Source organism: Pistacia vera, unplaced genomic scaffold, assembly GCF_008641045.1.
Source record: "Pistacia vera cultivar Batoury unplaced genomic scaffold, PisVer_v2 Contig48, whole genome shotgun sequence".
Classification (NCBI taxonomy): Eukaryota; Viridiplantae; Streptophyta; class Magnoliopsida; order Sapindales; family Anacardiaceae; genus Pistacia; species Pistacia vera.
Window position 1 is genome coordinate 69,711 of NW_022196312.1, and position 12,634 is coordinate 82,344.

A 12,634-nucleotide genomic window follows, 5' to 3' on the forward strand; every position below is an offset into this window, starting at 1 on the left:
GAGCAAAGTAAACACAGACTTCTTTACTTGCCTAGTGATGTTGTTTCTTTTCCATTTCCCTGCAATAGATTCTAGTCTATTTGAGCAGTAGAGTTGTTTTTAAATTGATGTTCAATCGGTGCAAATTGATGTTTTTTCAGCATATATTTCAAGTTTTCAATAACAAATGCAGAATTGCAATTTTTTAATTTCAAATTCAATTCAAAACCAGGTACTTGCTTAAACCAAATGAGATTTTTGGTTCGGTTCAAAACAATTCAGCCATCAAATCAGTTCGCTTTTGGTTCAGCCAATTACTTGAACTGGATTTCCAGTTTGCTTCAAGAAAACACTGAACCAGTTTGGGTATCAAGTTTTTCACACCCTAGCCGTATCAATATATTGACATGAATGTTGTAAACTTATAACGTAAAATTTGTAAATAAAAAAACATTACAAAACCATCTTAAACCATGACTAGAATAGTCTTTTTATTTATTTATTTTTTTAAAGAAAATTTATACTCTTGGCATTTTGTGCAGGCCCATTAAAGTCATTGGCTAGCAACAATGCCATGATGCCTTAATTTGACAAAGAGTGAATGACAATTTCTCACCCAAGGTTCGCCGTAATTACATTTTTCCACCCATAAACTTTGAGAAAAACAATTTCCCATGGGTAAAGCTATGAGAAGACTATAATCCCTTGACTATTTGACTTTACACTTTTTAACGAGGCTGAATAACAAATTCCCACCCAAACTTTACTAAATGTATTTTTCATCCCTAGTTTGGTTCATATTAATTTTAACCTTTAGGGTTAATAAATTAAAAAAAAATAAAAATAAAGTCAATCATTAAAATAAAAAATTTGAAAATTTGAAAAATAATTAAAAAACTGAAAAAAAAAAATAGTTGGTCGGAATTGCAATAAGCAATTCCGGCTGATTTGCACCCCACTGGGTGCGATTTCGACTGATTCCCACTTGGTTGGGTGCGGTTCTGACTGTATCGCACCTAATGGGGTGCGATATGGCCAAATCGCACTTGGTCAGGTGCCACTCTGCCCAAATCGTATCTGGCCTGGTGCGAAACAGACGAAATCACACCCACCTGCGTGCGAATCAAGCGGAAATGCTGGGTGCGATTCCAACCAACTAATTTTTTATTTAGTTTTTTAATATTTTTTTTCAAATTTTCATAATTTTTTTTACAAATTTTCAATTGTTTCCTTTTTTTTTTTTTGGAAATTATATTTCAATATAATTTCATAAAATATATACAATTTTAATGAAATACTGTTTTGTAGTTTTATAAATATTCAATTGACAAATATTATTATAATTTTTAAAATTAATATATATATTTTTTTATTTTTTATTTTTAAGAAATACACATACTTTTAAAGTGAAACCTCCATTGTAATTATAGAAATTGAAGATAAGGGTTTAAATCGTTAATTTCCAAGTTGGTGAAAGTAATTTTACGTGTTTGTAATTTAGGGGTGTAAGTAACACTAACCGTATAATATATATTGTGCAAACGGACAAGAATGCCCTTTTGCTATTAAAACTAACGTCTGAATTTAACAATGGATGGGAAAATGTTTTTTTTTCAAAGTTTATGGCTGAGAAAATGTAATTACAGAAAACTTTAGGTGGGAAAATGTCATTCACTCTTTATTTATATTTTTAATACTTTTTATGCTTTTTTTTTTTTTTTTTTTTTAATGTAATGTTTAGAGATAAAATTCATCACAATGTGTCATTACTTCCAAGATTATCAAAATAATAACTAAGAAATTTGAATGCATTAAACTAACTTATAAATTTTGGACAAGTGTAGGAGAATAAAAGAGTAAAGAAAAATTAACAAACCAACTTACAATTGCAAAGCATAAATTTCATCCTCATTGTATTTATATGATTTATCAAACTCTTTCAATTGCATAGATCTTGTCTTCATTATTTGAAAAAAAAGTTAGAATCTAGTGAATTATATAATTATGATTAGAAGAGGAAATAAAATTTGTAAATACATATAACTCTTTAAGGTCTTATTTAATAATTTTAATAATTAAAATAACAATTAGAGTGTAAAGAGATAAAATATAAAGGGCAATAGCATCTCATTTTCTGAACAGGTAATGATATCCTATATTATTTATTTATTTATTTTTATACAGCTTTATAGTAATCAATAAACAAAGAGAAGAGACTATTATTAAATCATAAGAAATTATTTATTGCCGAATTACTTGGAAGAACAGTTGGATGTTAAATGCCCCAGATGATGCTTTCCCGCCAATGCAAAGGGAATAATCATATAATTAGTCAACACTGTTTCTATTAATTTAATTTCCTTCGCACGTTATCATCTCTAACTGTCTCAGCAGTTGGATCAATCAGGCTCATAAATCTGGGTTGAATTTGTAAACAAGTCGGCACGAAGGATTTTAAAATGTTCGAGGTTATCAAAAATCAGTTTCCAGGGTATCACTCCAGTTGTTTATTATACTTCAATTTGTTTATGTTTTGTTGGCGATTCTTCTGCCATCAATCAGAGTTCTACTTCTAAATGTTTTGATTGCCTTTCAACGAAGTTTCGTTAAGATTAAATTAAGGGTTAGTTGGAACTTGACCATCAAGCCATAGACTAATGCTTGGATCCACTCTATTTATAATCAATTAGATTCTCGGCTTTCATGACATAACACTGATTCGCTTCCTGCCCTCTCTCTCTTGCCATGGCTACCTTTACCTATGATTTCCTCGATTTCAGTTTCTTCATTTTCTTTATTGTTCTTCTTCCCTCTGCCGCTTCACTTGGCTTCCGATTGTCAGGTTTTGACCCCAATGATAACAGAATACTGTATCAGGGAGATGCAGTAGCTTCCGTTGGAACTGTTGCATTGAATTTTAGAGACACTTATACATGTCGCGTTGGCTGGGCCACTTATGCTGAGAGAGTATCGCTCTGGAATCCTGAAACACAAGAGCTTTCCGACTTCACTACCAAGTTCTCTTTCATAATCGACACCCAGGGTAGTTCTCAATATGGCAGTGGACTTGCATTTTTCTTAGCTCCTGTTGGCTTTCAAATCCCTCCGAATTCAGCTGGCGGCTTTTTAGGCCTGTTTAACACCACAACTGCTTACTCATCTTCAAACCAAATTGTTATGGTGGAATTTGATTCTACCTGGAACGCTGAATGGGATCCTCCGGATCTTCCTGAACAAGACCATGTAGGGATCAACAATAACTCAATTGCTTCAGCTGTCTACACCCGCTGGAACGCTAGTTTCCACAGTCCAGACACCGCTGATGTGCAGATTACATACAATGCTACTACTAAAAACTTGAGCGTCTCTTGGAGCTACCGGCAGACCTCTAATTCTCAAGAGAACACAAGTTTATCTTACCTAATTGATCTGAGGAAGGTTCTTCCAGAGTGGGTCACTATTGGGTTTTCAGCTACGACGGGTGCGTTATTAGAGCGAAATATACTTGACTCGTGGGAGTTCAATTCAAATTTGGTTATGAAGGAGACAAACGGAACGGATACAAGAAAGACCAAAATAATAGTTTCTGTCACAGTTTCGTTGGGTGTACTTCTAGTAGCTGCTTTAGTAATGGGAGTCGTAGTTTTGCGAAGGCGGAAGCAGATCGTGATGGAAGACACTGCTGAAGCAATGAAATTAACTTCTATTAATGATGACCTTGAAAGAGGTGCAGGACCGAGGAAGTTTTCTTACAAAGATCTTGCCACTGCAACGAACAATTTCTCGGACGATAGAAAGTTGGGTGAAGGAGGGTTTGGTGCCGTTTACAAGGGTTACTTTATTGATATTGATTTGGCTGTTGCGGTGAAAAAGATTTCAAAAGGTTCTAGACAAGGGAAAAAAGAGTACATAACTGAAGTGAAGACTATCAGTCAATTGAGACATCGAAATTTGGTGCAACTTATAGGTTGGTGTCACGATGGAGGTGAATTTCTTTTGGTCTATGAGTTTATGCCAAATGGAAGTCTTGATTTTCACCTCTTTGGCAAGAAGATCTGTCTTCTCACTTGGGCTGTGAGGTACAAGATATCTCTGGGTTTGGCCTCGGCTTTGCTCTATCTTCACGAAGAGTGGGAGCAATGTGTAGTGCACCGAGACATCAAATCAAGTAACATAATGTTGGATTCTAATTTTAATGTCAAACTAGGTGATTTCGGATTGGCGAGGCTCATGGACCATGAGTTAGGTCCTCAGACAACTGGGTTGGCTGGAACTTTAGGTTATCTGGCCCCGGAATGCATTAGCACAGGAAGGGCTAGTAAAGAATCCGATGTATATAGTTTTGGAGTGGTTGCTGTAGAAATTGCTACCGGGCGGAAGTCAACTGATCCCATGAAGGAACAATCTGAAATGGGGTTGGTGGAGTGGGTTTGGGATCTGTACGGAAGTGGAAAACTTTCTTTAGCATTGGATGAGAAACTGGGTGTGGATGTAGATGAAAAACAAGTGGAGTGTTTGATGGTTGTTGGATTATGGTGTGCTCATCCAGACCGCAGTTTCAGACCTTAAATAAGGCAAGTGATTCAAGTTCTTAATTTCGAAACAGCCATGCCAAATCTTCCAATGAAGATGCCTGTTCCGATGTATCATATACCTACTGATCCATCAGTCAGTTCCGGTGAACCTTTCATTACAAATTCAAGCATTGAAGTGGGTCGTTAGACTTTTAATTAATTTCTACAGTTGTACATGTTGTAGCAATGTATGTACTAATTTTTCTTTGATGATATGTTAATTAATTCAAGCATAATTGAAGTGGATCGTTTGACTTTTATATTTTTTGACTTTATGTTTTGATGATGTAATAAAAGATAAGATAGCAACATATGGTGTATATAAATTCAATTGAGGACAGGGCGCTTTTAATCCGAGATTAAAGTATCAATAAAGCCAAATTCAATTAGGCAGAACAGGTGATTCTTAATTCATAAATTTGACTAATTATAATCCTTGGCATGAACTAGCTTTCTTGCTTCGTTCTTTTGACTTATAATCCTTGCAATGAACTAGCTTTCTTGTTGCTCCATCACGTAAAAAAATCATCTCAAGTATTAAATCCTTCGTATGTATAAAAGGAAACAAATCATAATTGTTATGAATCGAGACTAATTATCAATCTATCTTTAGCCAAACACATAATCAATCAAGAACATACACACGAGATTTTTACCGTAGTTCATCTATCCAAGATTAGATAGACTACGTCCACGTTAAGCTCCAGAATACTAAGACTCACTGCACTAATCTTTGAAGATTACAAAGTACAATACATCACTCAATCTCGAATAACCCTCTTCTCTCGAATCCTCAAAACCCTCCTGTAACCCTTGAAACCTAATGACCTTCAATGCATGATTCAATAGATCACAATAAGGGATTACAATATTTCAGACTAACAGAAAGAACCCCGCAGAGAACAAAACATTCGCCCAAAAGAGAAGAAGGCTGCTCTATTGAAAAAGGTGATTGGTCTACTTATATACATTGACCATAATGGAAAGGGCAGCCATTGGATCAGACGTGAATCAAGCTCAGGATTCACTTAAACAGCACCCAAAAAGCAGCGTATAGCACAAGGTCACACACACACCTTTTTGTTCTTCAAATTTAACAATCTCCGCCTTGAAGCCAACAATCCCTTCAAACAATACCACATTAGTGCAACAGTCACTCAAATATTCCTTCTCAGCTCTATTATCTTACCTTATGTAGAGCAAGTTCAGCAATGGTTACTTAGCAACAACACCACTTTGGTGCCCATGTCGCTGGATTGTCTTCAGTTGGTACGTTCTTCAGATTCACTTCCCTCTGGTGATGAGATCTCTGACAAAATGGAACCTTACAACGGCATGCTTGGTCTTCTCATGGTACACAAATTTTTTTACTTAGGTTGTAGGCGCTTTGACTATCAGAATATATTGTCACCAACCCATTAGTAGCTTAGCTTCTTTCAAGATCCCTTGCAGCCATATAGCTTCTTTGAAGGCATCGGTTACAGTCACATATTCTGCCTCTATTGTGGACAGTGCAACCAATTAATGGTTGCAGTTGTGACTTCCAGTTAACTAGGAGGTGTTTGTCTAAGCTTTAAGCTAGTCAACTAGCTTATAAGCTCTAAAATTAAGTTGACGTGTTGTTTATAACTTTTTTGAGTTTATAAGTTGAGCTTATAAGCCAAAAAAAAAAAAAATTGGGGGGGATGTACTTTTTTTTTTGGCTTATAAACACACTCTGATTATAAGCTAGTTTGACCAAGTATATTACCACATTATCCTTATTTAATTTCAAAATTCCATAGTATACCTTTATTTAATGTAGTACCTTTTTAGTCATTTTAATAAAATGTACTTATAAGTCACATTTTCCCAAACACGTTAATTACGTTAGTCACTTATAAGTACTTTAACCAAACACTATATTGCTTAAAATTTAAATGCTTATAAGCTAAAATTAACTATAAGCACTTGTCGCTTATAAGCTAATTTTCATAAGCTCAGCAAACACTCTCATAATTCCCTCAAAGGTGTAAAATATAGTTGTGGTGGACTTCCTTGTATCTTTGTCATTTGCAAAATCAGAGTCTACATACCCACAGAATCAAGTGTATCATTTCTTTTACAATAATCCAACCAACATGCAAAGAGCTGTTAATAACCTCGATAGCCATTTTAATGCAACCCAATACCAATTCTAGGATTAAACATATATCTACTTAATAAAGAGATTACAAATGCAAGTCTAGTCAGTACTAATCATAGTAGACATAACTAGCCTATTGCATTAGAATGAGGAGTTCTCCATTTTGTCATTTCAGCTTCTATTTTGGACATTGTAGTTTACTAAGAACAAAATGGCTTGCTAATGGCATAGTAACTAATTTGGAATCAGACATTCCAAACTTAGAGGTAAGTTTTTGTAAATGACATTTGGTGGATTTTTAGCTGATTCAGCTTTCTATTTCTCTCTATCACCATTCTTAGTATCCTTTTTGCACATCCTAAGTCTTTATATCTAATTCAGCATTCAATTTTGCCTTTAATCATCTATCTTAGACTTATACTCACTTATTAACAACATGTCATCAACATATAACAACAAGTATGTAGCATATTATTGTGAGTGCAAAATAAAACAATTGTCATACTTACTTCCAATAGACCCAATGCGAACAATGGAATCAAACCTTTTATACCACTACTTAGGGACGGTTAGACCATACAACAATTTATGCAACAACACACATGATCAGGAAGATATTTATCTCTAAACCATAGGTTGACACATGAATATAGTGTCTTTTAATTCACCATACAAGAAGGTAATTTTTACATCTAATTGTTCAGTTCTAGGTCATGGTGAGCAACAATAGAAAACATTAATCTAATTGTTTAAATTTAACTACTTGGGAGAAAAATTTCATTGAATTCAATACCTTTTCTTTGTGTGTAGCCTTTTACTACCAATCTGGCCTTGTATCTCAGAGGATCAGACTGACTCATACCTTCTTTTAGTTTAACCAGCCATCTGCACTCCACAAGCTTCTAGTCTTTAGGTTTTTGAACCAGTACCAGTAACTTTAACCTTTAAGGAGTGCATCTTCTTTCATGTAGAGCTAGCCATTGCTTGCTATCCTTTGAGCTCACGGCTTCACTACAGAAAAATGCATTTGACGTCAATCAAAAGACGCTAATAGTCAAATTTAGACTTTGATTATTATCGCATCTAAATTCCTAATCGCTAGCTAATTGCAAATCGTTGCGTAGAAAGTATCCACGACTAAAATCATGGTTAGACGCCAAAACTTTTTCTTTAGCAACCAACAATTTAGTTACTAATTGCCTCAACAATAATCCCCTGTTAGATGCCAAATATAAGGACAATTTGTTAAAATTACATCGTGACTATTGATTTAGTCGTAGAATGTATCTTTTAGTGACTAAAAAAGATAGTTATTCCCAAAAAAAATAGACACCGAATGCTTAGGGTAATTTGGTAAAAGCATTTCGCAACTACTTTTTTAGTTGCAAAATGCCTCTTTTAATGACTAAAACTTTAGTTGTAATTGCCAAAAATTTAGTCGTGAATGTTGAACCGAAATATGATAATTTCCTTTCTACAACCATAAATTATTGCAAAAAATGTGTTTTAATGACAATTATCAATGGCGAAAGCAACTCAATTTTAGTTGCTAGAAGTGTTTGGCCATTTGCTTTCTTTGATTCCATAACTAATCATTTGATTAGGAAAATGGATTTTTCTACATCTTAGTATAATTGCCCATAGTCCATGAAGTTGGAAACTAATTTTTGTAGTCAGTAATAATTGATTATTCCAGGATTGTTTTTATTTCTTAGTCCAGGATGGTTTATTATTTCTGTGACTAAAATTTAGCGGCAAATAGGATTACTTTAAGAACAATGTTGCTGCTCCTTGTAATTCACAACATTGAACATCAACATAATAAAGAGACACAATACAAAAATGTGGATCAATAACATCAATTATCTTCATTGCATATAATCAATAGTCCATACATGGATTTTTTAGCAACATGAGCAATAAAATCCAAAATTACACTATCATGTGTGCATAACCAAAAACAAAAATGCTAACCCAATCATTTTGTCACCTTTTGGAGCTTTACCTCGGTGGAAAGCCAGAGTCTTTATCATCCCACACACCTTAACTATTGTTGAATAGGCCTATCCTTTCCTGTGGTCTTCCAATACCCAAAGTCAGTAGCACAATTCATTCTAACAAGTCTACAGAAGTTCTTTACATAGCAAGAAGTTCATTTCAAATAATTGAAAATAGAAACCTAGAGAATTTCATTTCTAACAAGTCACAGAAGTTCATTTACATAGCAACAGTATTTGCAATAAGCAAGTAGTTGACCTTGGGCAAACTTTCACGCATTTCATCAAGCAACCATCTGCACATGTAAGTCATAAAAATATCATTAACAGAAAATGTGAAAACCTTTTTAATAGATGCATACAATGACCCATCTAGGTATATACAAAAATGGAGCATCCAAATATTATAGTTATTTTTCGTGCAAATAAATGCTTTATCAATGCCTGGAAGATGGAGGGATAATTAACAAGCACATGAACCATACAGAAACATACCTATGTCAAGAAGAAAAAACTTATAAAGGGTATTCACAATCACTCCACAGTGGCATGATCTGCAACTGCAGTATCGGTCATGTGAGTATACTGACCCTGAATATTGAGGAAATAATTTTGACATAGAAAGCAATTAAGAAACATTCTACTCCTATATTTGTGCATAATTTGCATGGAAACTTGGACTCTGCTTAGCATACTAAATGAACTTTTAGGTAAAATAACAGTGAATAAAACTTTAACAACAACTTTTTGCCATCATCGTATGAGCAACATGAACTTGTGCAAGGAAGCACTTTCTATAGGAACAAGATCAAATTCTTCAAAAACATGCACATAAAGACTTGAAAATCAGCAAGCACATATTCTCCATTGGGAACAACAATATGACCACTCAACGTGAGAATTTATGCATAATCTCATAAGCACCAATATCGCTTGTAAATAATTCATGAAGTAAAAATTAAATTATTGGCTGTTAAAAAGAAAGCCAGATTCATGAAAAAATGTGCATCCTTGGTAAGAAAACCCAATTTGGACAATAGTAGGAACAAGTAGACAAGTGTGACGATGGTCCAGAGCACACAATTAGTTTTATATCTGATACGTAAACTTGTTGAACATGTAAATTTTGTGTTCATATAACATCATACCATAATATATACTTCACAGTTCATGTACAGTGATACAAAATAGGATTCTAAACTAATAATGTCATTTAACTTTTGATTTAAGAGAAAAAAAAAGGTTGTTCTCTACAAGCTACCACTAGTGTAGGAAATTTGCAGGAAAGAACTCATCACCTTTGCAAAAATCATTAGCAACAACATCGATAGCTGTCTTTATCTTCTCACCATACCCTATTCTGCTGGTAGCCTCTTTAAAAAAATCTAACCCTTCTTTCACACTGCAACAGAATTGGACATAATTAGAAAACGAAAACCCTCTAATCAAAGTTTACTATTATTATGTATGACTTTATATGTTGATTTAAAACTTATACAACTAAATACAGGAAAGTAAAAAGGAAGCCAAAGAACAAATATACTTTGCATATGAGTAGAAGCCATAAGAGGTTAAGATTTTTACTCCCATTGTAGTGTGTAACCCCAACTTTAGCCAACATCGCTAGTACTCTTCTCAGACTTCCGAAAATGAGGGCGGTTGTTGGTAAGTAAACCGCTTCGCTGTAACCCAAAAAGAAAAAAGAAAAAAATGGTTCTTTTAACAAATCCGCAAGAATTGAAATATTCCCATAACAAAGACTAGATCCAGTCAGAACCCAATAATTTCTAAGTTCTCATGACAAGGGTCAACTAACTAAAATAAACACAATTATTTTTTGGGTTCACAGCTAAGAGTCATTTTAGTTCATAAAAACTCAAAAACAGAGATAATATAATCATCAATACATGAAATAAACGAAAACAAGTTAATAGTTTAGGTTACCTTTGGAGCTTCTTAGGGTGTGAAGCATAGTTTTGTAACCCAAAGTGTACTTGCCACTCTCATGACACGAGCAGACATTTTTGTTGATGCTCTCATGGACTTCTTCTATAGAGTTAGCCATAATCAACTTATTTCTCTTCTTTAATTAAGATTAAAAGGAATAAGAAGAAATAAAGAAGAAAAAGAGAGACAGAGAAGGAGATGAGTTACAGTCTTCTTGGTGGCCACCTTTGTGTTAGGCACTAGGGTTCCACTACAAAACAACTTCAAAGAAAAGTGAAGAGTTGTCTCAATGAATTTCCATAACCCCAAATCTTAATATTCAATCAAAACCATCAAATTGAACACCAAAATCAACAGAATTTTAATTAAATCGACGAATTTTCTCCCATTACGATCTCTAAATTTAAAAAGAAAAGATGAGAAGAGGCTAACGAACCAGATTGCGAAGAGGTGGAGAAGCAGAGGGAAATTGATCGTGAAGAAGAGAATTGATCTTGGAGACGAAATCTTCAAACATCTGTTTCTCTCCTAGCTATTTTTGCAATTCTCCCAATTGTTTCCAAGAATTGATTGGATTGGGGAGTTGGATCCGAAGGATCGAGGAGAGTCAGATCCATCGAAGTCGGAGGATTTCTTGGAAGAGAAGAGTTTGTTCTTGAACACCATTGTTACGGTTAATTAGAGAGTGATTTTAAGCAGCCCTAGCATGTTAGAGATGTCGGGCTGCTGAAGAGAAACATTGAAGAAGACGAAAAGAGAAGAAAGGGGAAATTTTGAAAAAGGGGTGGGAATTTTTTCCTTGAATGAAAAATGGGTGGGGAATTTTGCCTTAATGAAAATTGGGGGGAAAATTTTGCCTTCGTGAAACTGTTGATGGTTGGGAAAGTTTGTCTTAGCGAAATTTTTTATTTTTGTTTTTTCAACTTAATCCTCGATAGTTTTAACTGTCAATGGTTGAGACTACAATCATCCAGAAAAAAATTCATACAATTTATTTTTGACCAAATCCTTGATAGTTAATAATTATCAAAAATCATCTAAAACAGTCAAGAATTACAATTCTTGACATTTTTTTAGGACGGTAAAAAAATTTGTCAACTCATTTTATTAAGAAAATGGTTTTTTCTAGTAGTGACATATTAATTTAAAAAAAGAGTCATGAAACAAAGAAAACCCATTAAAGCTTACCTTTGAAAAAGTTAAATCACATTCAAATCAAAACCCAAATAAAAAAGAGATTGAAAGAACAAACCCACAAAACAGTTTTAAAAAAAAAAAAACCCTAGAAGATACACAGAAATAAATGTATAGAAAATAAAATCGAAAATCTAAAGAACAAGAAAGTGAATAAAAATGCAAATCTTAGTGGAGAAATTGATGAATATGAAACTGTCTCAAATGAGTATCCAAAAAATAGAAAACTTAAATACCCAATTGAGAAAATAAATAAATATTATCAAACACCATTCATTTATCAGCAATAACAAACGAATTTAAAGCACCTATTACAATTATAATAGTCATTGCAATGTTAGATAAAGAGAAGATAAAAGTAAAATCACCCATTACGAAGTTAAAGCCACCCATTTAGGAACGTCATAAACAACAGATGCTTAAACAAATTAAAGCAAATGTTGTGAAGAAACGAATTGAAAATCAAACAATAAAACCAAAATACTATCTGTAAAAGAATGAGTTTTGACATAAAAATAAAAAGAAGTTACCTTCAATGGGGTAATGTAGGTGGTAAAAGTATAATTGAGGAGATGGTAAAGCGAATAGGGGAATTGGATACAGAGGAATGCGTGGAGAAGAAGAGGACTAGGTAAGAATAGGGAAATTGGGGTATTAGGGATTTGGTTTTAAGTTGGGTTTATATAGGATGGGCTTTTAGTAATTGTTTCTAAAAACATAGGCATTTATTTATTTGATTAGTTATTTGTAACAACCAGTTTTAGTCACCATTTGTAACTTTCATGTTATGTAAACCATCAATTGCAACTAATATTTTA

The 12,634-nt window shown here is 33.8% G+C and overlaps 1 pseudogene; it reads left to right on the top strand.

Annotated features, from left to right (window-relative positions):
- Positions 1 to 2,717: 2,717 nt before the first annotated feature.
- On the top strand, positions 2,718 to 4,719 carry LOC116146637 (annotated as a pseudogene).
- Positions 4,720 to 12,634: the final 7,915 nt, after the last annotated feature.